Genomic DNA, 26837 nt, shown 5'->3' with positions numbered 1-26837 from the left:
CTTCTCATAAATCTTACTTGTGCGTTGGTCACTTGTACTCCCAATATGTTTATTCCACTACTATTTGTTGTCTACTGGGTGCACGTGTCGTCTTTAAAATTCTACCAGCCTTGCTCGATCACTTGCAGATGTAACACTGGATTGTGATTCTGGCACATGGGTCGTCTGCAGTTACAGAAACAGATGCAGGAAATGAATGAACCAGGGGAAAACATTCTTTTAAGTGATCTTATTTCCTCAGGAAAGTTTGATAGGGTGGGATTTGTATCTTTAGTAGATGCTGAGTAGTTGGAAGATTTTGTTGTTGAGCAATGGATTAGGGGAAATGTTGAAACTGTAAGAAGGCTGTGCTGAGATTAAAATGTGTTGCAACATTCCAAATCTCATCGTCTTTATAATCCGGCTTTTGATCGGGTGGGGGTCACTTGCTTTTCCCGCTGACAATAAGAGAATGGTGAGCCTGCTGGTGAAGTTTTCTTATCCTGCTCATGATTGAAAATAAACAGCATACACATACGCACCATTCTAATCGTTCCTTAACTGACTGACTAGCTAACTCTTAACCCACTCTCTCTCTCACCTACCCGAACCCCACTGGCTTTAAAAAGATTTTCTCATTTCTTACCAACCTCACCAGTATCATTGATAAGTGCACTTCAGGCGTTCATTAGGACCAATGCTGTAGATAGTCTTTTATTTAAGATTACTGAGAGTCTTTTCTGTACTCTGCTTATTTCCCTTTAGCTGATGGAGGACAAAGCCAATATAGGCTTATGCTGATACTGTTTATTGCCTGTGCCTAAGAATCATAGCTTTCATAGCTGGAGGAAATCATCTGGACTCTTTTTTCATCACCCCAGTTTATAGATCTGACAACTGCTGTTCCGAGTGGGTACGTGCCTTAGCGGGAAGGCAGGGAATTATTATCTGGACATAGAGGAGCCCTGTCTCCTTCCTCCCCTCCCCCCCATACATTGTGGTGATGTCGTTGTTAGTCCTGCTCAAAACAAAACCATATATTGACGCTTATATCCCAGCTCTCTGCCATCCAGAGGCTTAATAGTGCAGTTGGAGAAATAGGACTGAGACGTAAAAAGATTAATAATTGGGTAAGCCACATCCTTTCTTTCTTTAGAATAAATCATTTGGAATTTAGGTCATTTAGTTCTTGAAATGCTCCAGCTACATTGGGACTTTATAGGTTAAAAGTCTTAGGCTTTCGTTCTGTCATCAAGGTTCAAATCACACTAATAGTTATCTTTGTATAATACTTGATAGTTTATGAAGTGTTTTATCACATTTGAATTTGGGGGTACCATTGTAAAGTAGGGAGGCAAGAGCATTTATTACTGTTTTATAGGCGAAACTTAAGTTTAGCTAAACTTGAACTCAGATTTTAATTCATGTCCATTTCTTAGTGCACTAAACAGTAGTGCTTGTATGATTTCACTTGTTTTATGTCCACATTTCCGTAGTAATGAATTACATTTTGATAGGTTCCATTTTGGAATAAACCCACTATTTTTTTAAACTGAAAAGGCTATATTTTCCATTATGTTTTATTATTCAGAGGGAGTTGAATGACCTTGGGTTTTTTTTTGTTTTGTTTTGTTTTTAAAACTAAAAGTTGGACTGAAGAATGTAATCTTAGGCAGATTCTTGAGTTTGCATTAAAATTTCCTGTTTAACTCTCATGGATTCAGCAAACATTTATCAGATGTCTTCTATGTGACAGGCATAGTGCAGGGGGTGGAAGATGGGGGAGCCCGAGGACTGAAAGGGTTACAATGAAAAAGCAAGAATTTAAACTCCAGTGGACCCGAATTCAAACCCCAGCCTGCTCCTTAGTTATTGGTTGCAAATAACTTGTCAGAGCTTCAATTTCCTTGTCTATAAAATGGGGATAATAATTCCTATCTTGTCGGAAGGACTGGTTTGAATAGGGTGATGTATATAAAGCACGTAGTATAGTAGGTGCTTTATGAGCTACTGCTGTGCAGAAACGATGAGTAGACAAATGTGTGCGGTGAGTTAGCTGAGTCTTGACAGAAAGTCTTTGGCTGACCTGGTGCAAAATAGAGTGAAGTGATTTTGGTTGCCAGCTTACTACCGTGTTTCCCTGAAAATAGGACCTAGTTGGACCATCAGCTCTAATGTGTCTTTCGGAGCAAAAATTAATATAAGACTCGGTCTTATTTTACTATAAGACTGTATATAATATATAATATAATATAATATAATATAATATAATATAATATAATATAATATAATATAATATAATGACGGGGTCTTATATTAAAAAGACGCATTAGAGCTGATGGTCTGGCTAGGTCTTATTTTCGGGGAAACATGGTATGTTCTGCTTTTGTTGAAACTTGCAGCTCGCACACTGGTGTTTGCCAACATTGTATTTGACTCCTCACATGGTAGAAGCCAAGTCATTCCTAGGAAACATCTGTAGGATGGACCTTTAAATCTCTGTTGCTGTTTAGTTGCGGGGGGGAAGGGGGGAATCTCATATCACCGTAGAGTAGTGAAAGTCAGGTGGCAGGTGCCGCTCTGGGTTGGCACCTAGATTCTGTTTTCTGAATGATGTAACCATCAAAAGGAAAAAATTGCCACCCCAAGTGAAAAGTCTGGTGACAGGGAGTATGGCAGGTGAACTGAACGGCTTAAAAGACCAAGACCTTATTTTGTTTTCTGAAATAGTATTCTACGCATCTGTAAACATTTATCAAGCACCTACTGTATGCTAGGTACTGTTCTGGGTGCGAGGAATACAGTGATAGTGGTGGGAAAGCCTCTTTTCTGATACTGCAGAGCTTATGTTCTAGTGAGAGAGACTGTAAATAAATGTAAAATACAGTGACTCTCATGTAATGCTAAGTACCGGGGGGAGAAATAGAACAGGAGAAGCAAGTAGCAAGGTAGAGTAGGGGTGCTCATTTTAGATGGACTCTCACTCTGGATGGGATTGTGTGGAAGACTCCTCTGAGAGGTAACAAATGAACCGAGCCCACCCGCAGTGAAGCCAGTGACACTGAAAGGAAAGGTGGCCAAACGGTCTGCTTCAGTAACCCTCTGGAGGGTCTTTAGTGTGAGAGGTGGAGGTAGCACTCACTTCCGAAAGTTGCTTTAGGAGGTGGACGGAAGAAATGCCTCGTTCAGTGATTGAAATCAGCCCGTGTTAATTCTCAGGGGTCTGCGGGAGGGAGGGAATGGGTCTGGTACAGTTGGAAATCAGCCTGCATGCCATCTTTGGAACACGTAGGTTACACCGCTCCAGAAAATGTACGTGTAGGCATCCCGGAGACCTAACAAGCTTTCCCCTCCTCACTGTATTTTTAAAAGGTGTATAGTCTTTGGACCATCACTACCAGAATACAAATGTAACAGATCTAATTAATCAGAATATTCGAGGATGGTACCTGGGAATCTGCAATTTTAACAAGTAATTCCAGATCCATACCGAGGTTTGAAAATTACTATTTATAATCTTGCTGATCGAAATCATTTTTATCCCAGGCTTCGTGGGTGGGCAGGCAAGTACCTGCTTATTTAAGATGTAGTACTTTTCATAGTTTACATTGGAGCTTGCATTTCCTTTTGCTTGATTTAATTCTTAGCTTTAATCCCTGATACAGGGTAGCCTCCATATTCAGATGTGTTGATGAGACAGCAGAAAACGAAACTCTTGCCCTGTTTGCTTACATTATTTTGCATTTTCACCATCAGCCACATCCCTGGGAAGGAGCCACCACTGAAGAGAGTATGCTGAATTGGCTGTATAGACTGATGTGCTTTTGAAAAAGCTTGCTTACACTCAATAGTCCTTTTTTTCCCCTCTGTTAGTTGAAAATTCTAGTTGTTTACTTGTGATTCAAGTTTTCTGTTTTTCCTCCATAGGTCTTTAAATCTCCACCACGCAAAATGCTACATGAAAGAGAAAACAAATAGAGAATGCGGCTATTGAGGAAGTAATAGTATATTTAGTATGACACTCCATAAGTATTCATTTGATTTCAAGGGAGGGAATGGAAGCAATCAGTAATGGCCAGTTTAAACCATCTGTAGATGGTCACACGGGACCCTTAAAGGTGACATTCTAGTGGGCACACTGTTGAAGAAAGTATGCACTGTTTCCCCCATGTTTCATTTTAGGGGTACCACTGACGTTCATTGTCAGGTCGTGGGAAGACTCGTAGCTAGGAAGCCTGTCTGCCAGGACCCGTCTCCAGGCCATTGGCCAAGCCTGAGGCTCTTTTTCTGGACCTTGCCTTTTGAGTACTGTTATGGCTACTGTCTTCCTTTAGTAGGGGCCTCTTGGAAAGAGGTTGAGCCTTCTAGAACTTGAAAGGGCCTTAGGAGGAATGAAAGTCTGTACTTTTCATTTTACTGGTAAAGAAACCGAGATTCAGAGAATTGAAAATTTCTCCAAGGCCCTAGATACTAGACTATGACGTCTGGGAATGTGGTTTCCTTCAGGGTCATCCAATTGAGTCTCTGTTAAAAAATGTGCCCCTTTCCCCCAAAGGATGTTCTCTTGCTGTTCAAAGCTCTCTGATAGTCATTCTATCCCGGTAGTTGGTTGTTTTTGACTTTGCCTGTCCAGTGATTGGGGACCCTATTAGGGTGAGTGGCAGTTTACATCTTGTGTTTAGTAAAAATCATGTAAAATTTAAGAAAAAATCTCTTGAAATTAAGGCATATGGAAGAGTAGTGAGTGGTCCTGATTCCCGCTGCAGAACAGCAGAGGAGGAGAGTTCACACACAGTTGGGCTCCTTTCTTGTTGGTACCTTGTATTTACACCCCCCCCCCCCCCCTTAGCTACTCCATCCCACAAACGCAGTCTTAGGAGCGGAGCGGTGTGGTGTGGCCTAAGTTGGGCCTCTGGACCCGAGCTCTTAGGTGCAGGCCTCCATTTCCTCTCTTTGGGCCTTGTTTCCCCATCTTTAAAATGCAAGGCTGGACTGGATAACTGATCCCCCAGGATCGCTCCAGCTCTGATGGTCTTTGCTTTCATGAACCCTGGAGTGGCCACAGCTTGCAGTTTGCTCTGACGCACAGAGTGGATTCTGCACTGCACCCTGACCGCAGTGCACCCTGGGTGGTCTCAGGCTAATGTGTTTTTTTTTGTGTTTTTTTTTCAGGAGGAATGTTTCTGAGTGTGGATTTTATAAATAAGCCAGTTTTTTTGTTTTGTTTTGTCTTAAAGAGATGATAAAAGGTTAAAAATAAGAGTGGGAGAAGACTTGGAAGTTGGATCTGTGGGAAGTACGCGAATGTGTATCCCAAGTGACTGTTCTAGAAGAGGAAATGCTTTGTTAGGTCTATATAGGGCGGCACAATAGTGTGGCATTCTCGTACTATTGCGAAGAACAAGGGACTATAAGGAAGTTCAAAGTTCATAGTTAGTTTCCACCTTTGGAAAAGCGCTGAGTTGCCCCAGGGCCCGAGAGGAGGAGGGCTACTGAGGACAGGGTTTCTGGCTTCCTTGGAACTCCCACTTCCTGGTGCGGTGATGGGAGCCGCTCTCTCAGTGCTTTGTGACTAAAAGGCCTGCAGTTTAAGGCTTGACTTGTTTGACTTCATTTCTGGGAGTTTGTTTCCCGGCAAGATGTCACTTCAACCTTAGAACAGAACAACGATGAAGGTAGGACGCAGCTCTTCGATGATGAACCTGACCCCAGAGCCGGCTTGATGGCTGTGTTGGAAGGTGGTAAAGTGCAGTCTGGTTCTGTGCTGGGAGCCGTGCACCCGTGAGCTCTGCTGTGAGTGGGTGGGGCTCCTTCCATTCCTGCCCGAATGACAAGCATTTAGCTGACTTCCTCGTCATGCCCTGTCTTGTCCTTCATTTTTTTTCTTGGCTTTTCATTATTCTTTGCTGCAGCTCATCCCGTCTTCCAGCTGTGGCTCTACACACGGCAGCAGCCGGAAAGCTTTGTCCGTGTTTGTTGTTGGCAAAGAAACTTGACAAGCTTGAGTTAGGAAAGTGGTGAGGTCTCTTGCCATGTTTACAGGATTAGGGTGAGGAGTGGGGAAGCTGGGGGATGCGGGCAGGTTTGGATCCAATAAAACACTAGACTGGATTAAGTATTGGAGGAAATGGAAGTTTGGGTTGCTGACAGGACAAAAATATTTGAGGAATGCTCCTGATTTGATAAATAGGTTATTTTTAGTTTGCAGGAAAAGAGTAGTTTCATAAGCGTAGTGGAATCTTGCAGTTGTGTTTGTAACCTAAACTAATCGATCTAGGCTTGTGCCAGGAAAGTGTCAGGTGGCATGCTAATTTCCTGCTAACGTGTAGTGCTGCCCGGCTTAACTCCTGCAGGCCTGTGGCTGGGCCTTGGTAGTGGGGGGCAACTGGGGGGAGTCAGGGAGCTGCTGCTGGTGGAGATGTTCCTGGAGGAGCGAGAATGGCAGAGAATGGCATGGTGCCATCATGCCTGCCCTGGGGCTCCAGACCTTTTCTGTAGATGGAATGCGGGGTTCCACCCAGCGTTTCCTTTCGGGGTCCCAAGCATGACTTTGGGTAGAACTGCCTTAGAGGCTGATTCACAGTGTTTGCAATTAACTTGGCATTTCCTACCCATCTCCCTTGGTTCTTGCTTATTTTTTACTTTACCTTAAGTGATTTTTAATGGATTTGAAGCGCTCAGCACCCCTTTGTTGAATGCTCTTGCTCAGAGATATGCCTGGCAGCATTGTAGGTGCTGTGTCCTTTGGTGTTGGTTTCTTAGAGACTCTAGAGTTTATATATGTATTCTGTTGAAGAATGTCAACTTGTTGATAACTTAAAGCACAGTCATTTTTAATTCTGGGAGAGGCAGCTTATATAAATTACTCGGTCAGTAAAACATGTTTAGTTCAATTTTGGTTTGGGTCCTCTGTGCTCATTTATCTTCCTGACTAGAAGACGTGACCTTTGCGGAATTTGCAGCGGTGTGGGGAAAACAATAGACAGTAGGAATTACTGAAGAAAATATAGAAACATCTACAAACTAAATCAACTGTATGAACTACCGGGTGACTCGGGGCTGCTTGGTGGGGAGGGTTTGCAGTTTGTTTCCTGCTGCAGCAAGGTTTGCTCTTACCCCTTCAGCCTTCCTTATACACAAGGATATTAGCCAGCCACTTTTGAATGTGGCTGGTTTGTAGTCTCGGGATTTTTCTCCTTGGGCTGGCCTTAAACAATCTGTAGAAGTGATTCTGAAGGAAAACCGAAGAGGTAGGTAGTCCTCAAAATGCAAAGCAGCTCGTGACGGAGCCATCCCGTCTCATTTGGGGCAGCCAGTGGGGTGGGGGTGGGGGTCCTGTTTCTCCTCTGGGCACTGAAAGAGGCGACACATGAAAGCCCTCCTTCAGTTGCTTTCAGCTTGCCTTAGGTCAGCAAATTACTTAAATCAGAGCCTCAGTATCTCCACGTATAAAGTGGATTTGATGATAACCTCCTCATAGAGTTGTTGTGAGAATTAATTGAGATTATGGGAGTAAAAGCGCTTTGAACTATGAAATAATAGATAAGCATTAGATATTTTTGTTAGGTATATTATTTATGGAGGAGGAGTCGTGGGTTTTTGAGGCCTCTGGCAGGACACCTCCAGGGAGCCTTTCTGATGATTCTGGGTATCCTAGAATCTGGGCTTCCTTCAGTTGGTGTTAGTAAGGAAAATAATATTATTCAGTGTTACTGGAAAGGGGTGTCCATGTGGGAGATGAATTATTCTTTCTTGTAAGTCTCTGTAAGTAAACCTTACGTAAATGAGGCACTCATGGTTTTCAGCTACTTAGCCATTGAACATTTACTGAACCATTACTATGTGCCAAGTTAGTTCTCTGCATGTGCTTGGATTCAGAGATGCAATACAAAATCCTGGCCTTTTAAGAGCTCAAGTTTGGTGGGAGGAGATAAACAAGTAGGTAATTAAAATACAGAACCATTGTGCTATGCTAGAGGTAAACCTAGGGTCTTTCAAAAGGGCCTGTTCTTACTTGATTCCTCTGAATTCCTCTCCAAATTTCGTTTACAAGCTGAGAGCTTAGTGAGCTCTGGAGAAATGAAGCAGTTTGCCTAATTTCACAACCGTAGTTAGTCAGTAATAAAGCTAGAGCTAAAATCTGAGCTGGCCCTGTCAGCTATGTTCTTAGCTCCATCGGCACTCACCTTGCCTTTCCTTCCTCGCTCTGGTTCCTGCCTCATTTCAAAGTGGTGCCTCTCTCTCTCTCTGCTCCATCACCTCTTCAAGCTTCTGTTATTACCTCATCTCACAGTTACTATTGCAGCGGAAGTAGGACGACCTGGGAGTCTTAAGTTGGAGCTCGTAGAGGTAGAAGAATGGTTCTTAGCATTGGCTGCACGTTAGAATTGCTTATAGTGCTTTTATAAAATACCGATACCCAAGATTCTGATTTTTACTCCCATATTTGTTTGTTCATTATTGAGATAGATCTACAGTAAAATACATACAATTTTCAGAAAATATTCAGTGAATATTTATATATACAGTCGTGTCTATATATCTTGATGTATACATATCACATCAAGTTATGCGTGAGATCAAGATGCAGAACGTTTCCAGAGCTCCAGACGGCTCCCTCATCAGGACTGGCTGCCCAGGTAACCGCTAACTCTACCCCTACACACTTCCATATGCGTCTTTAAATACAGACCTTTTCTCACATAACCATAATGCTGTTATCAAATCTAATGAAATTAACCAATCCTTAATAATCTAATTCCTAGGTCAAAACCAGATTTCCTCGATCATCTCAAAAATGTCCCTGCAGTTAGTTTGCTAGAATAAGAATCCAACCAGAGTCCACACGATGCACGTTATGTTTAAATTCCTTTCCCTCTTCCCCTGTTCCCCCTTTCTCATATCATTCACTCATTGTAGAAATTGGGTCAGTTGTCAGAGAGTAGTGGTAGTTTTGCAAGTTTCCCAGGTTTTTCTAATATTTTGTCAGCATTGAAAACCCTCAAATAGAATATATCACAGGACTATTCTCAAAGAGAGGGTGAAGGGTAAGGGATAAAATGAAATAATTTGCGGGTGATTGAAGCTATCACGACAGATTAGAGCAGGACGTCTTATACAGTGGAAGGGGGAGGTGACAGTAACAATAGTGGTATGTACGCTCCAAGGAAGAGGGGGAACCCGTCACTAAGTTCTCATTTGTCTGTCTCAGTCTCACGTTACCGTGTGGGTCTTCTTAGTGGGACTTCAGCGGTTGGTTTTCTAACCTTAGAATCAAATCAAAGCCTGACCAGAAAAAGCAGATGTGGTTTCTCCCTGTTGAAGTTCTTTTCTTATAGAACTGTAGACCATGAGATTTTAAAAAGATGAGCTGAACAAAATTAGAAATGGGAAAATAGGTCATTCACAGCAATGGGGATATTCAAGGTTTAATGAAAAGAAAACTTGAAAGGATTGAAAGATGAAGTCTGCACACAGCATGGGGGGAAATGTGCAAATACCTATGTGGGTCAGGGGCCGAGGTGTCCTCAGGTAGGGCACAGCGAAGTGTGACAAGTACTGGTGTCCTACCCGGGGAGGCCCAGGGGTCATTCCTCCTGATGTGTGTGTGCCCAGCACCTTCTAACGACTATCATCCTAGCACTCCATTCCCTTTGTCTGCTGGGGCCACGTTGTCCGGATAATCGAATTGTAAGGAACTCATCAGATAAAAGTGCTCAACAGTTTGTGGGAAAGTGTACTATCGGTCACCGGCGTGGACTGAAGTGGTGTGTCCAGTTCAGGACACCTGGGGAAGGTCAGAGGAGCTGTAGCACAGGGTCTGAGGCACTACTGTGGGCTCATAGGGTGTCGGCCCCAGAAGGGCCCTTGGACTTCACCCCACCCCCATTCTTAGGCTTTTTGTTACAGAGACTTTCAAACTTATACAAAAGGAAGCTTCATAATGAACTCCCATGTCCTCCAGTATCAGCAGTTATGAATTCATGGCCAGTCTTGTTTCACTGTCGCCTCATCCACTTGTCCCCAATCCTGTATTATTTTGAAGCGAATTTCAGACATCCTATGATTTCACCTGTAACATTTCAGTGTGTATCTTTAAAAGTTAAGAACCTTTGAAATTAAAGACAAAGACAATTTGAATATCACATCAAAAATTTAGCAAGAATTCTTTACTATTATCAAACTATCCAGTCGTTTAAATTTCAGTTGTTTCATCAATGTAATGATTCTGTTTTGTTTTTTTACAGTTTGTTTGAATCAGGACCCAGTTAAGGTCCATACATTGTGATTCTTAGGTCTTTTAAGAATCTTTTAATGCATAGGTTTTCTCTTCCCCTTTTTAATACATAGGGTATCTTAGTTGTATGTTGCTGCATAAAATTTAGTAGCGTAAAACAATACATTATTATGTCACAGTTTCTGTGGGTTAGGAACCCGGGCATGGCTTAGCTGGGTCCGTTGCTTTCGGGTCTCATACCAGCTGCAAATAAGATGTCAGCCAGGGCTGCAGGCACCTCAAGATGTGGTTGGGGAAGGACCGGCTTCCGAGTTCATGCGGTGGTTGCTGGGTGGATTCAGTTTCTCGCGGGCATTGGACGGAGGGCCTCAGTTCCTGCAGGTTGGTGGAGGGAGGCCACCTTCATTCCATCCCTTGCCACATGGGCCCCTCCAGCATAGCAGCTAGTGTCCTCCAAGCAAGCGAGAGCCGACAAGAGAGTGGCAGCGAGAAGGAACTCATCGTCTTTTACACCTAATCTCAGAGTGACCTCTCCTACCTCTTGCCCTGTTGTCTTCATTAGACAAAAGTCATCAGTTCCAGCCCACCCATAAGGGGGGGTGGCACACAGAACGTGTGGGGGTCACTGGGAGCCACGGTAGAGATTGCCTCACTCTAGAGTCCAGGTCTGTCGGCTGGCTATCAAAATATTTGCCTTTTTACCATATTATTGGTGCCATTGGGGAGAAAAAGGCCCCCAACTCCTGCATTTCATTGGCCTCTATCAGTGTGATAGCTCTGTCATGGAATGTCCTTCTGTGACCCACTGGTAGATGTCAGTAACCAAAGCTGGCTGTTAAAAATCGTAGGTGGGATAGGTTCATTGGTTTTGTGCTTTTTCACCTTGATCAAGAAAAGAACTCGTCACCGGTTCTTTACAAAATGTGGACTATGTGTTTCACACTGTGCCAGGCGTATGGAGGCACAAAAGAATAAGAAGATAGGCTGTAATTGTCATGTGGAGTGGACAATAAGTGCAAAAAATTAGAAATGAGCAATGAGGACTCTATACTTGTGAGTCCTTTCTGTGTGCAAATCTCCACATTAGTGCTGTGGGGAATGTAAACGTCCGTCCGTGAGACAACTTCCTGCCCTCTCCTGAGGAGGTGATGTAAAGCTGTAATGCAAAGGAGCCTGGACATGGCTCAGGTGGCGATTCGGGAGCGTGGGATGCAGACCAGAAGGTGAGAGCCAAAACATCGCCCTGAGAGAGCATCAGGAGTAGTGACCTTCCCCGTTTTGGGGACATGGAGCCATTTAGTCAGAGAAGCTCAAGAAACCTCACTAAGAAAAGGGAATCAAGTGAAATTAGAAAGAACATACATTGTCCAGCTGCTGGGGACAGGAGGACTTGAGTGGGACATAGGTGGCCTTGGACAGTACTCCAGAATTGAGGGTTTTCTGAGTAAAACTTACGCCTACACTGGCCAAGAGTAGACTCTGTCACTGCTCTGTGTGCCTGTAATATAACAATAACCATGCTTTATAGTGTACAAAGTACTTTCACGTAACATTATTTCATTGGATCCTTACAATCTTGTAGTCAAAACCTATTATTGTTTCTATTTCACAAATGTGGAAACTTCTCAGAATTACAGTGATTCTGCAAGGGTCACAGAACCAGTAAATCAGAGTGACAAGACTAGGATTCAGGGTTCCTTTGCCTTTTGTAGTGCCGTGTGTGTGCGCTTGCTGTTTTGTTTTGTTTGTTTTTCATACTGAAGACATTGACTTGAGACTTGTCCGCGTGACTTACTGAGAGAATGAAATGAAGACACAGCCATGACTATAGGGAAGAACTGGATGGGGAGCTGCCGAGAACCTGGCAGGGAGCCTGACCATTCCTTCTGACTCTGGTGCCCTTCCTGCCCTTTCTGACGCTGCCTGGTTACACCTCTGGCTCCAGCCCCCCAGCAACCCCCCTCTTAGTACTTCTTTAAAGTTATTTCTGCTGGAACTGAGCAAGTTATTTTTCAAGGTTTCTTTCCCAAGGGTTCCCTGGGAAAGGAACTAAATAAAAGGGAACTAAATAAAAGGGAAGGAGAAACTAAATAAAAATGTGCAGGGGATGGAAGGCTTAATCAGAATGGTGGTGAGAAGAACATTGAATTCACATTTATAGAATATATTTTATGTCAGGCCTTATGTGCTTAGGCACTTAATATATATTGTCATATACGCTTTATATCAGCCCCATGAAATTTAGATACTGTAATCTCTATATGCACTTGGAGAAACTGAGATTGTGGAGTTTAATCACCTAAACCGATGTGACTGAATTACAGTGGGAACTCAGATTCCCTGGCTCCCGAGACCATGTGTGCTCTTTCCTTTATAGTACGTTGCCTGGGCAGCAGGCGATGTGGAATAGAGACAAAGAGACGTCCTCTAGAGGCCATGAAATGGAGGGAGCTTCTTGGTTGGGGTAGAACAACAATGCCGCCCCCAGAATGTGCATTCAAATGAAAATGGCCGCAGAAAACCTTTACACTCAGGCCCTCTAGTACGTGCAGCCCCGTGTTCTGTTCCTGACAGCACCAAGGAGAGGTGTGGAGAAGGGCGTTTTTATCTTCCGTTGTGGTAAGGGAGATGAGACGCATGTGTTATATAAGCAAAGCTTCTCGATGGACACTCGATGGACACTCGGGGTACGAGTGAGTCGTCCGAGGGGCGTGGCCTTCTGAGTTGGGTGAGAGGCCACAAAGGTGTGAAGCCTTTGGGCGACTTGCAGTTGGTACAGGCTGCAGCGCTAGGATGTCCCTCCATTCGACAAAAACAGACACAGCAACTCTTCCTCGGCCCAGCAGTCTCTTTAATCTGTCACCTTTGCTTTTAAACAGCCAGACTTTTCTAAAAAGCTGCCTGCATTCAGCGCCTCACTGCACTTAGCCTGCTCCCATCTGGCTTCTGCCACCTCCTAAGGTCACTAATGTAACGTCCTCCAGGAAGCGGAATTCAACCGACATTTTCAGTCTTTAATTTTTAAGACTTAAGCTGACATTCTTGACTACTCCTTCCTTCCAGAAAGAAACTCTCTTCTTTTAGCCGCAGTGACATAACACTTGTTCTTCCTCCTACTTCTCTGTTGTTTTTACGGGCTCATCCTTTCTACAGCTATTAAATGTTCTGCTCTCCCAGGCCCTCCTCTCTTCTCCCGGGGTGATCTCATCTACCCCCTGGTTTTAGTAACCACACTTCTGTGCACATGACTCATAGATTTATGCCCGCAGCCCAGGTCGTTCCCCCAGGTCATGCCAAAGACCCATCTATGGTCAGCCAGGCACTGTTCTAGGCCCTGGGACATAGAGATGAGCTGGACAGAGTGTGGGCATAGGCGTGGGGAGGCGGAGACAAGAAGTAAAAAAATGAACAAAATATCCGTTAAGGTTAAGTGCCAGGGTGAGCGAGCGTAAATCAGGGCGCTGTGTTAGAGGTTGAGTTACTTTATATCGGCTGGTCAAGTTTTTACGGAGGTGGTAAAGGGCGCAGCCAGGGCAGAGATTGAACACAGTGTGTGCAAGAAACAGGAAGTGAGGAAGGGAGCTGGCGGGAGGTGAGGGCAGAGAGGTGATTAGGGGCCTCATCCTGTAGGGCCTTGGAGGCTGTGGTGTGGACTTCGGGTTATTCTAAGTGAACGGGAAAGCCGTTAGAAGTGTTTTGTTATTTTTAAGCAGGATAGAGTCTTGATCTGATTCACTTTTTAGAAATTGAATTTGCCTATTTGGGGAATGCTCTGTCTGGGGACGGTTGGTGGCAGGCACGCGTAAGGAGGCTCTGGTAGTCGGTGAGAATCCAGTAGCTTGGACTCACCGGAGTCCTAACTAGGCGATGTAAAGAGCAGAAGAACAGATTCAGGACAGTTTGGAAGTTGAGTTGATAAGACTTGCTGATGAATTTTCATGTGCAGCGTGAGGGAAAGGAAAATCCAGAATGATTCCAGATCTTAGGCCTGGCAGTTGGATGAATGGTGGTGCAGTGAACAGAAAGGGAAGGATTCAGAGACGCGTGGGTTTGGGGAGAGAAGGTTGGAGGGTGAATATCGTCAAGAATATGAGACTATGGCTTTGTGATGTTCATTAGACATGTCAGTAGGTGTCAGGTGGGCTGTTGGATGTGCTTCTGGAGTTCAGGGAGATCAGTGCAGGAGGTAAAAATTTGGAAGCCGTTATCATTAAAAATGATGGGACTGGCTGAGCGTACCCAACAAGGGCGGCTGCAGATAAAGAAAGGTCTCAGGACTGGCAGAGGAGGCGCCAGCAAAGAAAACTCAGGATGAGCCAAGGGAGGAGGAAGGAGGTCAGGGAAGGATGGTGTCCGGGAACCGAGGAGGACAGCGTTTCCATGGAGAAAGAGCTGTTCTTTGTCTTAAGTGATGTTTCGAGTTCAAAGAAGTGTGACCATGGAGTTTGGGAAAATCGAGGCCTTGACCATGAAGAACCGTTTCAGTGGAAGGTGGGGGACAGAAGCCTGACTGGAGGGAACCGAGGGAAGAGGGGAAGGAAGTGAAGGCAGCGACTGCTCTCCCAAGAGGCCTCGCTGTGAAGAGCAGCAGGGACGTTGTGGCTGAAGTAGCTGGAAGCAGGGGTTCAGAAAGAGCTTATTGTTTTCTGGGTTTTTTGGTTTTGGTTTTTAAGATGGGAATTTCTAGAGTCTCACTTCTCAGAGGTGGCCTCTGGCTCAACCTGGGAACCTGACGGAAGTACAGACTCAGGCCTTACCCAGACCTCCCGAGTCAGACCTGCATTGTCATGAGATCCCCAGCTGACGTGTGCGCACATTCCAGCTTGAGAAGCCCTTTCTAGAGGGCAGCTTGGCAAGCTGCCTGCGATGCAGGACAGTTGATGGTTTCCTAATCTGTCCAGAAGCTCCATGTGGTCCCACTGTGTCTGATTTGTACGTAGTCCCCTCCACATGGGACTTGAGTTCATCAACACCCTTACTGGTTTGGACCCCGTTGGAGAAGTCCGCGGGCCACGTGCGTGGATGTGGCCGCATTGTCAGCGTGCTGCACAGACGTCTAAATGCTGCCTCTCGGTTTCTGGTCTGAGCCTGTGGTGGTGTGTGGGCCGCGCTTTGAGCACCATGTTTGTGTGTTGATGGGCATGAGTCTAGAGAGAAAAATGGTGACGTAGGAGACAGTGGGGATGTTTGCGTGTGAAGATAAGAGGGAATTGGATCCATAATAGACAGCAAAGTTGTACTTTATATACCAACGAAGACTCTTCCTTCTAACAGGGAAAGCAGAGGGCTGGTATGTTGTTAGATTTGGAGTTGGGAAGGCCATGGCCTGAATGTTGCTTCTCGGTGACAGTTATTAGCTGATAGGGGCTGGAGGTTTATTGAGAGAGAAAGATGTGAAAGGGTCACTTTGAAGAGTAGGACGGGAACCTACAAGGGGAGATGTCGCAGGATGCTGGCAGCGCCGAGGGACCTGTTTGGAATTTGTGGGGATACATTTAGAATACCAGTCAATGGGGAGCACAGGGGAGCTTGCTCCCCAGCATATGGCGGCACTTTGGCTCACATAAACTCTTATGGAAGAAAACAACAAAACAGAAACACCAGCCAATGTAGTTGTATTTCTCTAGAGACACAACTTACGTAGTTTGCAACTTAGCTGCTTGGTGTAGCCTGGAGTGCTGGTTAGTTCCGTTTACCGAGCAGAAGCTTTACTAGTTGAATATGAAGCAGGGCAGGGGGTGGGGGGAGTATGTGAAGTAAAGGTGTTTGCAAGGGACCGATTATGAGGGAAGCCAGAACACGAAGGGGGAGCGTGTAATTTGTTAAATTACGTAACCTCTTTCCTCGTGTAAGATGGGGATTGACAGGATCCGTTGCACAGAGTTGTTATAAAGGTGAAATTAATTCCTATCAAGTGCCTAGAACAGTGGCTGGCACATAGCGAGTGCCCTGTGTGCACCCAGTACTGTGAGCTGTATTTCCACCCTCCTTCCTGGACCACAGACTAGCCTCCTCGCTGCTCTCTGGGCATCATTCTTACCTCCTTCCAGCTACTGTCCCTACTGAAGCCAAAGTGATCTTTGTAACACACATCTGATCCTTCTTTCACACTTAAATGACTTCCTGTAGCTCTTTGGCTAAGGACCCACATCTGTCATTTGGCCTCTCACGGCCTGGCTCTCTCCATACCTCTCCAGCGTCGCCTCATGCGTCGGCTTGACGCCCCTTCTTTGGTCCCCAGAGAGATCTGCTTGAGTTCCTCAAGCTCACCAGGCTCCCTCGTCTGTTTGGGATGTTCTCACCACGAGTGGGAGCCTTCTTAGCTCTCCCTCCGTGGGTAGGTTCTATTAATTGTATTTTATATAATTTCTATTTAATAGTATGATCTTTCATCACTGTTTTTTTTCTGTTGGGTTGTACAGTAAATGCCACGAGACAGGTCTTTCTACTCACTGTTTTCTCCCCAGTGTTTAACTCAGAGCTTGATGCACTGTAGTCGGTCAGGATTTGGATGGATGAGAGAGAGAGAGAGAGAGAGAGAGAGAGAGAGAGAGAGATTCATTAGTCTTTTGTGGTGTTTGGGCTGTGGATCAGGACCGACTTTCTTGTAGGATCTGAGAGATAATTCCTTAGGGAGGTGTTATAATGGGGAGAAGAAAGCAAAGTGTGGGGCACAAATACCTAGGCGAGAATCCACTTACCCAGTTATGTGACTTTGAGCCTTTATTTCTTCCTCATTTATAAACTAGACACAAGATTGTTTACCTGATAGGGTTACTGTGAAGATTAAGTTAGGCAATAACAACAGCCCTTCTGGTGCCTTTCTTCTAAGGGTCATGGCTGTGACGTGCTGTTCAGCCATATCTGCCATTATTACCTGGCGTCATCCTTGTGGCCCCTTGATATGGGACTGATGAGGCTTCTAGAGGTTAAAGGGAGCCAGCAGGGCCTTCTGATTCAGCCCCTGTCGTAAAGCAGGTGCGTAACCCACACTGTTAGACATGTGGTTCTGTTGCTGTGCCCCACCAGCTCGGGCTGATTGCAAGGAAGCCTAGTCTCAATTAGAGACACTTGGGAGAGAAAGAAACAGTGAAGCCAGGCGGCGGTCTGGGGCCTGCTTTTCCATAGATGCCTTAATCACAAGCCACTCTTATCAATTGCTTATTAATAAGTGCCTCCAAAGTGCTTGAAAGTTTTTAAATGCTTTCCTTCCAATTCCAGTCTTGTTCGTACTCTTGGTTCTTCGTTAGGTAAGATTTCTTTCGTAAGGTGGAAAAAACCCTGGAAGCTCAGAGATGAGATTACTGGATTCTAGTCCTGTCTCTGTTTCTCTAAGGTCCCTCTAAGGGTCATGCGTCTCTGTGTGTGTTTGCTCATCTGTCATATGGGGGATAAGAGTATCGGCCTTTTTATCCCGAGAGTTACATGGATAAAAAAGTTATCCTGGGAGAATTAGAAACAGAAAGACATTATTTCAGAAGCCCAGCATTCACAGGTATTACAATCTCTATTTAACACACTTTTGGAATTAATAAGAGTTTATTGTTCTTAAAAAATTTTGAATAGCCGTATAAGCTTGAGCTATTCTAATGAATCAAATGAAGGGGCGTGTCTCCACATCTGCCTTTTGAGATCTGTTATTTATAGTTTCTCGAGGGCAGATGGAGATCGCATGGATAAAGATGTCATTTTGTCTGACTTTTGTGTTCAGCTGATGAAACTGGGACCCAGAGAGTACAAAAAAAGACTCGCTCTGAGGTCCGACAGTGTGGTAGGGGAGAACTCCCCGACCAAAGTTCTTTAAACTCAGGGGGCATCTCTTCTTTCTTTTTCTGTTTCCCACTTTAGTCAGAAAAGAGCACTTGCTCTGGATTCTCTTCCCTTGTGGGCAGGTGGGGTGAGAGGTGGGAGAAGGGGGATCAGAAAAAGCAGGGCTTACAGAAACCCACATGTCTTCAGCTGATGTTTCTTCCTCCACTTTTCCCTAGAGCGTCCTGAGGGCCAACATGCAATGACCTGAGTGTGGGAAGCTGGTCAGTGATGGCATTTAGCTTAGCTGCTTTCACCAACCCAGGTGGCACGAGGCTGGCTCTCATAAAGCTGCTGGCACTCGTCAGCCCCAGACCCACCCCATCCTGTCGTCAGCCCGTTTACCAGCTTGGCTTTTTTGGGGAAGAGACAGAATAGGGCAGAAAAAACTTTAAAATCCTTGTGGCTTTTCCCCTGAACACCCTAAGGATGCCGCCTTAGCAATTGTAGGGGAAACAAACCTGTTTCCTAGCTTCTCCATATACCCAGTGGGGCCGTAGATTTGACTCCTAGGTCTGTGGAGATTAGGGTATCTCGGGTTTACGTTTTTATTCTGTCTTCTTATTTTCCACCTTCACACATTCTTCTTTGCTTATATCTGGATGACCTCAAGAGGTTAATTAGTAAATGAAGGGTGCCCTGGTCCAACAGAATTGCAGGTGATGGTTTCTCTGTGATCCCTAGTCATTCTGGTTCTCTCTGAGGTCAGTTTTCTGATAATAGACAGTAAAGATATCACTGTGTACACTTAGCTGAAAGGTCTAAGGTGGTTTTTCTAGAGACTGCAGAGTTATTGACCCAGAGTTATTTCAGTTCGGATAATTTCCATTGATCTGTCTTCAAGTTTCATTGACTCTTTCCTCTGTCGCCTCCATTCTGTTCGTAAGCTCATTCAGTGAATTTTTTAAATTTCAGATACTGCTTGTCTGTTTTAAGATTGCCACTTTAAAAAAATTCAGTTTCTCTGCTTAGCTACAATAGCATAATCCCAACATCTGGCTCATCTTGGAATTGCCCTGCGCTCATCATGGTCTTTTCCTTTGCAGAGGGTTTAATTTTTCTACTTCTTTATGTAATTTGGGATTGTATCCTGACCATGAATGGTTGTGGATGTTACATTGTGGAGGCTCTGGTTTCTGTTGATGTTTTTTTCATTTTAGTCGCAAACTCTTGCCTTACCTGCTGTGGGTGGCAGTTCATGTCTCAGCCTAGTTTTTTCGTCGTTAGCCGAGGTCCTTGGGTTCTGCCCTGTGCATTGGAAGGTTCAGGGGTCAGCTAGAGATTTGGGCAGAGTTTACACACAGGACCTGGGATTCGCCTTCTCTGGCTCTCTTCTTTCTTACTTCCCATTATCTGTGGCTGCTCTGGGCTCTGTCTTCTGGTTCCTCTGGATAGAAAGCCTAGGATTTGTTTTTTTAACTGGAACCTCAGCTGGACAACCCTTAGATCAAAGCTCCAAAAATGGGGAATTCATCCCATGCTCCCGTGCTTCCCCCAAAATGAGACCTAGCCAGACAATCAGCTCTCATACATCTTTTGGAGCAAAAATTAATATAAGACCCGGTCTTATTTTACTACAATATAAGACCAGGTCTATAATATAATAAATAATAATATAACATTAGTATAGTATAATATGTTATAGTTAATATAATATATATAATATAAATAATATAATGTACCATATAATATACCGGGTCTTATATTAATTTTTGCTCCAAAACATGCATTAGAGCTGATTGTCTGGCGAGGTCTTATTTTCGGGGAAACATGGTAGTCCCTTCCAATTTTCAGCTTCTCTCCAAAATCTGCTAACCTTTGTTCACTTCAGATAGTTTTAAAAAACTTTTTACGCAGAGTTTATAGTTGTTATGTGTGGGAGGAGAATCCCCGCGTAGCACTTTATCCATTACCAAAGTGTTTTGGGAACAAAAGCGATGCACATCTGAGAGCGCTGGCAGCTTCAGTGGCCCGGGAGGATGGACGGGTGTATTTCCTCCGTGTGGCTGTTCGTTATCTCAGGGGGACCCAACCGTGTTCGTGTGAACTTGCTTTGCAGCTTTGGGCAGGTCTCTTCTCCCTGGGACCTGCTATTTCCTCTTGAAAATGAGGCGATGGCCTCTCTGTGATCTGTGAGGGTCCTTTCATTTCTGATGCTCCACAGACAGATGCGTGCGCTCGACACCACTGTCACCACCACCAGTGACAAGCACAGAAAAGATGCCCAAGGGGAGTGATGTGGGTGGGTCAGTCAGGGTGGAAAGCTCTCTGAGGGGGCAGCACTGAAGGGTTTGGGGATGTGTCCTCATCCTCTTGTTTGTGGGGACACGGCTGAGGATGCAAGACGTGATTGACACTCAGAAGCAAAGGCAAGATGTCATTGGCTGCTTGCTCCCACCCTGAGAAATAAGGGGGGAATGGAGACAGCCCTAAGCAAATCAGGGTCACATGGAGTTCCTGTTTGTTGGAATGTTGGCAGTGCATTCGATCCTGTTTGAAGAGAAGAGCGCCCTGGGCCTTGGTAATACGCTGGCAAACTTGGCAGTGCGGTGTGTGGTGGTGCAGGGGGCAGCAGCTGTCAGTAGGGGTGCTGCTTTCACTCTTAGGGCTGCAGAGACCTCAGTGGAGATAGATCAGATTTACGTGGCCACTCCTTGGAGTGGTTCAGCATTTGTATGTAGGGGTTCTAGTCTATGTAGAGGAAAGTGTGTGTGTGTGTGTGTGTGTGTGTGTGTGTGTGTGTGTGTGAGGTGGGTGGGGAGGGGGAAGGAGACAGGTGATGGATGGGTGAGGGCTGGATAGGTCTGTGGGCCAGTTCTGCAGCTGTTTGAGAAGCGCTCACACTTATTTTACTTAGACTGACTCTTCTTTGGAAGAGTGTGTGGCAGGGAGGAGAGCTAAAGCTTCTCCCACACACCCACCCCGGCCATCCCTTGGGGCTGCCCCTGGGACAGGTCCCTTTTTCCTACTTTTTTCTAGCTGTTTTCATTGCTTATCAATAATTCTTTTTAGATCTTATTGGCTTGAAGTTTCAGGTCCTCATCTTGTTTAAAAAGCTGTTTAAAAAAACTATCATGTTGTTATTTCTCCATCTTAATTGTAGCCTCCTACGTCTGTGGCGTGAGAGAGGTAGGGGTGGATTCTATTATGTGTATGTTATGGGTTTGGTGATGGAGAGGTGGAAATTAGATTAAAGGGACCAGAAGCCTGGGAAGGAAGTCAAAGGTGGTCTGCAGGCGATGGAAGGGAGGGATGGGTGGCTGTGATGAAAGAAGAAGGGCACAGTTGCTAAGACCATGGACAAAAGCTTTGGCTTTACCACTAACTTAGAAGCCATCTTTCCATTCTTCCTTAAGACTAGGATAGACAAAAGTTTGACCCAGGTCTTCCACTTTTAGTAACTCCTCTCTAAATTTAGGGGTAAGATTCAGCAGGTTATTAGGCTTTTCAGCTCTCCTGTAGAGAGAAGGCTCGTAACAAAACCGAAGGGTAACTTTGCAAACAGAGAAGCTCTATCTATTTGTAGTTCTGGTCGATAACGGGGTGGCTCAGGGCCATTTTGAGGACCCCGTCTGGGAGGCCACCCAGCGAGAGACAGCTTGGTGAAGTAGTGTGTGAGGTCAGACATACTTAGGTTTGAATCCTGCCTGCCATTCATTAGCAAGCTGTAAGCTCTTGGACAAGTCCCTTGACTTCTTGAAATTTAGGTTCTTTATCTATAAGGGGGTAACGTTGTGTTGTTGTCTTATGTGAAACATAAAATATGTTGCCCAGGGTGTGGTAGATACCCAACAGATGCTTCCCCCCCTTACCCAGCTTCCAGAACATCTTATTTTTAGTAGAATCTGACTTTAGGCCTAAGCCGTTGTGTGACTCACCCTTTCCCAGCTTCAGTTTCCTTAAAATGAGGGCATCGCACTAGTGGATTCTGAGATCCTTCCCCGCTGTCAGATGTCCTATGAATTTTTAGACTGTTGAGGAGTGTATGTAGCCCTGTTGATTTAAGGAAAAACGTCGTCTGCCCTGGGACCGTATCATCTGATAGGAAAGGGGAAGTTCCCTGGGCCAGACTTCTCCCCCGAGAAGGAGAGAGCCCGCTTCCTTCAGGTCCGGATCTGGACTCGGGTCCTGCCTTGTCTCTTCTGACAGCGAGCTGTGTATCGTGGTCTTTGGGACGCGCTTGTGGGTCAGCTCAGTCTTGGTGCGATTCATGTTTTACCTATCGCTTCCTTTTTGTGTATATTCTATCCAGATCAAGAGACAACTGCCACGGAAAGACAGAGCGACTGTTTCCAGGACAGTGAGCATTGGGGGAGCAGCCAGAAGCACTGACGGAAAAGCTTAAATTACCTAAATGGTAAGTATGTTGTACAGTGAAACCTGGCCACACTCATAGAAATAGGCTGTTCCTGCCATCGACCATTTTTCCATTGTTACAAGAGAGGGAGGGAAGTTAATATTTGTTGACGATCTCTTCTGAAGCAAATACTATGCTAAGTACTTTACATGGTTTCTCATTTCATCAACCAGCCAACCTAATGAAGGAAAATCCTTGCATGAAGTTGACAACCTTGAGAAATAGACCTGGCTACCATTTACTGAATCATTACTATATGCCAGGCCCAGTCCTATTGACATACATACCTGCCTTAATATTTATACCAACCCTGTGAGGGAAGTGCTGTTATTATCACCATAACAGTTAAATAACTTCTCTAGTTCACACAGGTAGTAAATGGTAGGACTCGATTTCAAACCTGGGTTATTGTACTTGAACATGAAAGGTACTTTTTGATTGAGGCAGTGATGACATAACCTTTAAAAAGCAAAACAAAATGAATAAATTAGAAAAACCCTTTCAGTTGACGACTAGCTCTTTTTCCTCGCCCTTTGTGGGTTCTGTGTGCTGGTATGTTATTGGTGGTTGTTGACCCAGGCAGTGGAGAGTACTAATCAAACAGAACAGAGTTCCCAGAGGGCTTTGGAGCCAGGGCAAGACTCTGGAGTGCGTTTTCTTCTAAGATGGGAGCCACTGGGAAGCGGAGAAGGTGGTCTTGGTGGTCGGTGGTAGCTGAATTGTTCGAGAAAGGTTTTCGGGGAAGGTAGAGCAATAGGGCAACCCGAGAAAGAGCCTGGCAATTGGGTTTTAGGCAGAGGAGTACTGGGCATAGGAAAGGAATCTTAGCAAGACCTTTCAGCCTCACGGTCACCGCTCCTGGGAAATAGGCTTAGTTAGGGACCGTGGAGAGCTCTTCTTGAGGGAGTGGGAAACTTCTAGGCAGACTCCTGCCCCGTTAGTTGGTTCAGGGTTCTTATTGTGTTCCTTCCCCTGGGGCAATTTCCGACCTCAGGGAACTGGTTTATGAAATTAATTTCTGGTTGGGTGGAGTGGCAACTGTATTTATTTGTTCATTGGTCTTGCTGAGGATACTTTAGTCTCTTTTTATTGGTGCACCAATGTTTTTAAATACACTTGGTGAATGGGGGAGGAGGGACGGAGATAATCCTTTTTATCAACTAACTTATTCCACATACCTGTTATACGTAGAGTATTTTGCTATAAACGGGCTTGTGCGCTGGTGATGAAATGGACCACTTTACTACACGCATTACACAGTTCTTAGAACTAAGTGTACAGCATTAAACAAAACAGAAAAAGTCCTTGCTCTCAAGGATTGTTTTCTAATGGGAAGAAACAGATAAAAATAAATTAATAACTAGATATTAACAAACAAACAGGTAAATTGATAAATAAGGTCCATTACGTGATATGTGCTCAGAAGAACAAAAGCAGGTTAAGGTGAGAGAGTGTTGAGCTGAGAAATTGCTGCTTCATCTCAGGTGATCAGGGACGGCCTCCAATGAGGTGATATTTTAAGCCACGTTCTGAAAGAAGTGAGCAATCCAGCCAGGCAGGTATCTGGGAGAGAAGCATCCCAGGCAGAGGGAATAGCAGCAGGTGGAAGAGCCCTGAGGTGTGGGTGTGACTTGTCGTGTCTGAGGCCCAGCGCTGGAGCGGAGTAGTAGGGAAAGAGCAGTAGGAGATAAGGGCAGAGAAGTCATGGGACCCAGATCACGCTGGGCCTTAGGGACAGGCAGGACCTTTGGAGTCCATTCTAAGTGAGGTGGGAGCCGCTGGCGAGTGGAGAACAGGAGTGACGTGTTTTGACTTAGGTTTTCAAGGCTTACTCTGGTTGCTGTGGGAGAACCGACTGGAGGGTGGGGAGAGGCGGGCCGTGGCCGAAGCAGGGAGAGCAGATATGGAAGCGTTTGCAGTGGTCAGTAGTGCAGGGAACGGAGATGGCGGCTCAGACTTGGGTGGTAGTGGGGGGTGGCCAGGAAGTACTGCATTCTGGACATATTTTGAAGGCAGAGTCATTCTCATTCTCCTTGTAGAGATGTTTGATTGATCTGTAGTTAATCTGTAGGTTACATGGGTTTGAGGGTATCGTCGGAAACTTGACAAGCGATCCCTAGTAAAATTCTAAAACTGACTGAGCAAAGGATAAGAACACAGTGACCCGTAGAAGCCAGCTGGTGTTCACTAAGAGTGAGTCGTAAGAATTCTTGTCTTTCTTTAAGCTTTGCCATGATTTTACTTAAACTATAAAATCTATGCAGGTTTATTATAGGCATATTAGCGAATAAAGAGAAAACCCACACCACCCAGAGAGAATTACCATACAGCACTTGGATGTGTATCAGGACAATTCATTTTTGAAAAGGTTCCTAGTCTGGGGGATCAGGAATGTGCTAGAAAGATAATGTGTCTCTTAAGAGCTAAAATTAGGTATCTAACATTTTTTCATGTGATCCCAAGACAAAGAAAAATTTGGGCTGGCTTGCACGCAGGTATTGTGCAATTCCGATTACTAGATCCGTTTATCTAGACAGGCTGTTTTCAGTGACGTTCTGGAGGGCTGCTCTTGGTTATATTTTAACAATTTGAACATCAATTTGGATGCAGACATAGAGAAGACATGCTTATATCAGATTTATATATAGCCAGTGGTGGCAAGCTGGAAGGTGTAGAAAACATGTAGACAATTGAAACTAACTTTCAAGTTGAAATGCAACAAATAGTAAATAATAATTGAAGCTTAAACTTACATATGGCACTTAGAATGGACCAGGTACTGGTCTAAGCACTTCATGTATGAACTCATTTACATTTATAGTAACTCTTTAAGGTAGGTATTGAAGCCTAGAGATGTCAGGTCACTTAGCCAGGGTCACACAGCTAGTAAGTGGCAAAATCAGGGTTTGAATTTGTAGTGCCCAGATCTGAAAACAGTTCCCTAGATGTAGTTGGCCAGTGCAGAATACAGTGGGACTGTTTCTTTCATAAGGTTCTTACCTTGTCCCATCACGGTATTTAGTGGCTAGGACAGAAAAATAAAGAAGACACAGCCCCCGCTGGCATAGCTCAGAGCTCAGTAGGGGAATACGAATGCATAGGCAAGTAAGTGTCGTGGGTACAGTGATAGAAGCAGCTACGAGTTCAGGGTGGTGCATTTTTGTTGGGGGAGGGGCTGTTTGAAAAGGCTTCAGAGAAGAGGGGCTGCAGTGAAAGATATGCCCCATCAGAATGCGGCAGGGAGGCGGGAAGGAAGAGGAGTGGGGAGAGAGGTCAATTCTAGACCTGGTCCTCCTGGGCGTCTGTGCTGGGCGCTGCCTGCACTCCAGCCTGTCCGTTGCCTGCTCAGCTCCTCCCCTGGGCATCCCATGTCAGTCCTGCTGAATTACTTTAAGTTCCCCAAGTGCGGCATTGTTTTGTTCGCACCTTGTGCGGGACAGACAGCCGTATAAAATAGCTACAAACATAAAAACACAGATTCCTGACGTGGATCTGCCATCCTAGTAAAAAGTCAAGGCAGTAAACGAGAATTGTAGTCAAGTGGTTAAATGGGCTGAGGAGGAAAAGATAAGTAGGAGAATCCTACCTTAGAGCTGTCTAAAGACGGGGTGAGTTGCCTTGGGAAGAAAGGAGCGGCCTTCCTGTCACTGGAAGCGTTTGAATGGGAGCTGGATAAATAGGTAACTTCTGCATGGAGTGGAAGACACCTCTGAACCCTCCCAACCTGGAGAGTCTCTGCATGCCAGCCGGGCTACTGATGCTGGGGTTTGCATCTCTAACATGCATGAATTTGTGATTCTGGGAAAGATCATCTGAGGCCAGTAATGAAATAGAAACACCCAGGAAGCGGTGGTGAGGTGTGGACAGCCTCAGGTTTTAAGAGCGGGAGCTAGAAAACAGTCAGGATGAAGCTGCTTAAAAATAGTCCTATTTTCCTTTAGGTCCGGGTTGGCAAATGGGCCATAGGCCCACTGCCTGTTTTTGTAAATAAAGTTTAATTGAAACACTGCCACACCGTTTGCTTATATGTTGTGTATAGCTACCATGGCAGAGTTGAGTAGCTGGGACAGAGACCTTAGGTTTTACAAAGCCTAAAAGATTTACTGAAAAACGAAGTTGGATACTTCCATGAATACTATTAAACTTGAAAGTATATGTTTACCAACCCCCTGCTTTAAATGACTTGGGAACAGGAAGTGAATCATGGCAGCTGTGCTGGGGAAAGGGTAGGGCAAGTTTGATTATGTTCTGTTTCAGACCTTCCTGGCCCACAAGGACAAGAGGAGCTGTAAACTGCTGGATAGGGCCCCTTGGAGCTGGATTTAAGAACTTGGGCAGAAAGGAGCCCCGGATGAGAGACAATTGGTGCTGTATCTTTCCAGTATGAATTGGAACCGAGCCAGACATTGTGTGTGTGTGTGTCTGTGTGTCTGTGTGTGTGTGTGTAGTTGGCCT

The 26837-nt window shown here is 45.0% G+C and overlaps 1 protein-coding gene across 4 annotated transcripts in view; it reads left to right on the top strand.

Annotated features, from left to right (window-relative positions):
- Nucleotides 1-26837, top strand: part of LUZP1 (leucine zipper protein 1) — a 90194-nt gene that overhangs the window by 42408 nt on the left and 20949 nt on the right. For all 4 annotated transcript variants that reach the window (XM_088790470.1, XM_088790469.1, XM_088790468.1 and 1 more), the window contains exon 2: nt 22278-22382. The gene's annotated coding sequence lies outside the window, so the exon portion shown is untranslated. The remainder of the gene's footprint in view (nt 1-22277; nt 22383-26837) is intronic.

This window comes from Rhinolophus sinicus, chromosome 14, assembly GCF_057876585.1.
Source record: "Rhinolophus sinicus isolate RSI-liver-muscle chromosome 14, RSI-T2T, whole genome shotgun sequence".
NCBI classification, from domain to species: Eukaryota; Metazoa; Chordata; class Mammalia; order Chiroptera; family Rhinolophidae; genus Rhinolophus; species Rhinolophus sinicus.
The sequence above is the reverse complement of the archived record's forward strand: the minus strand, read 5'-3'. Positions and strand labels throughout refer to the sequence as shown.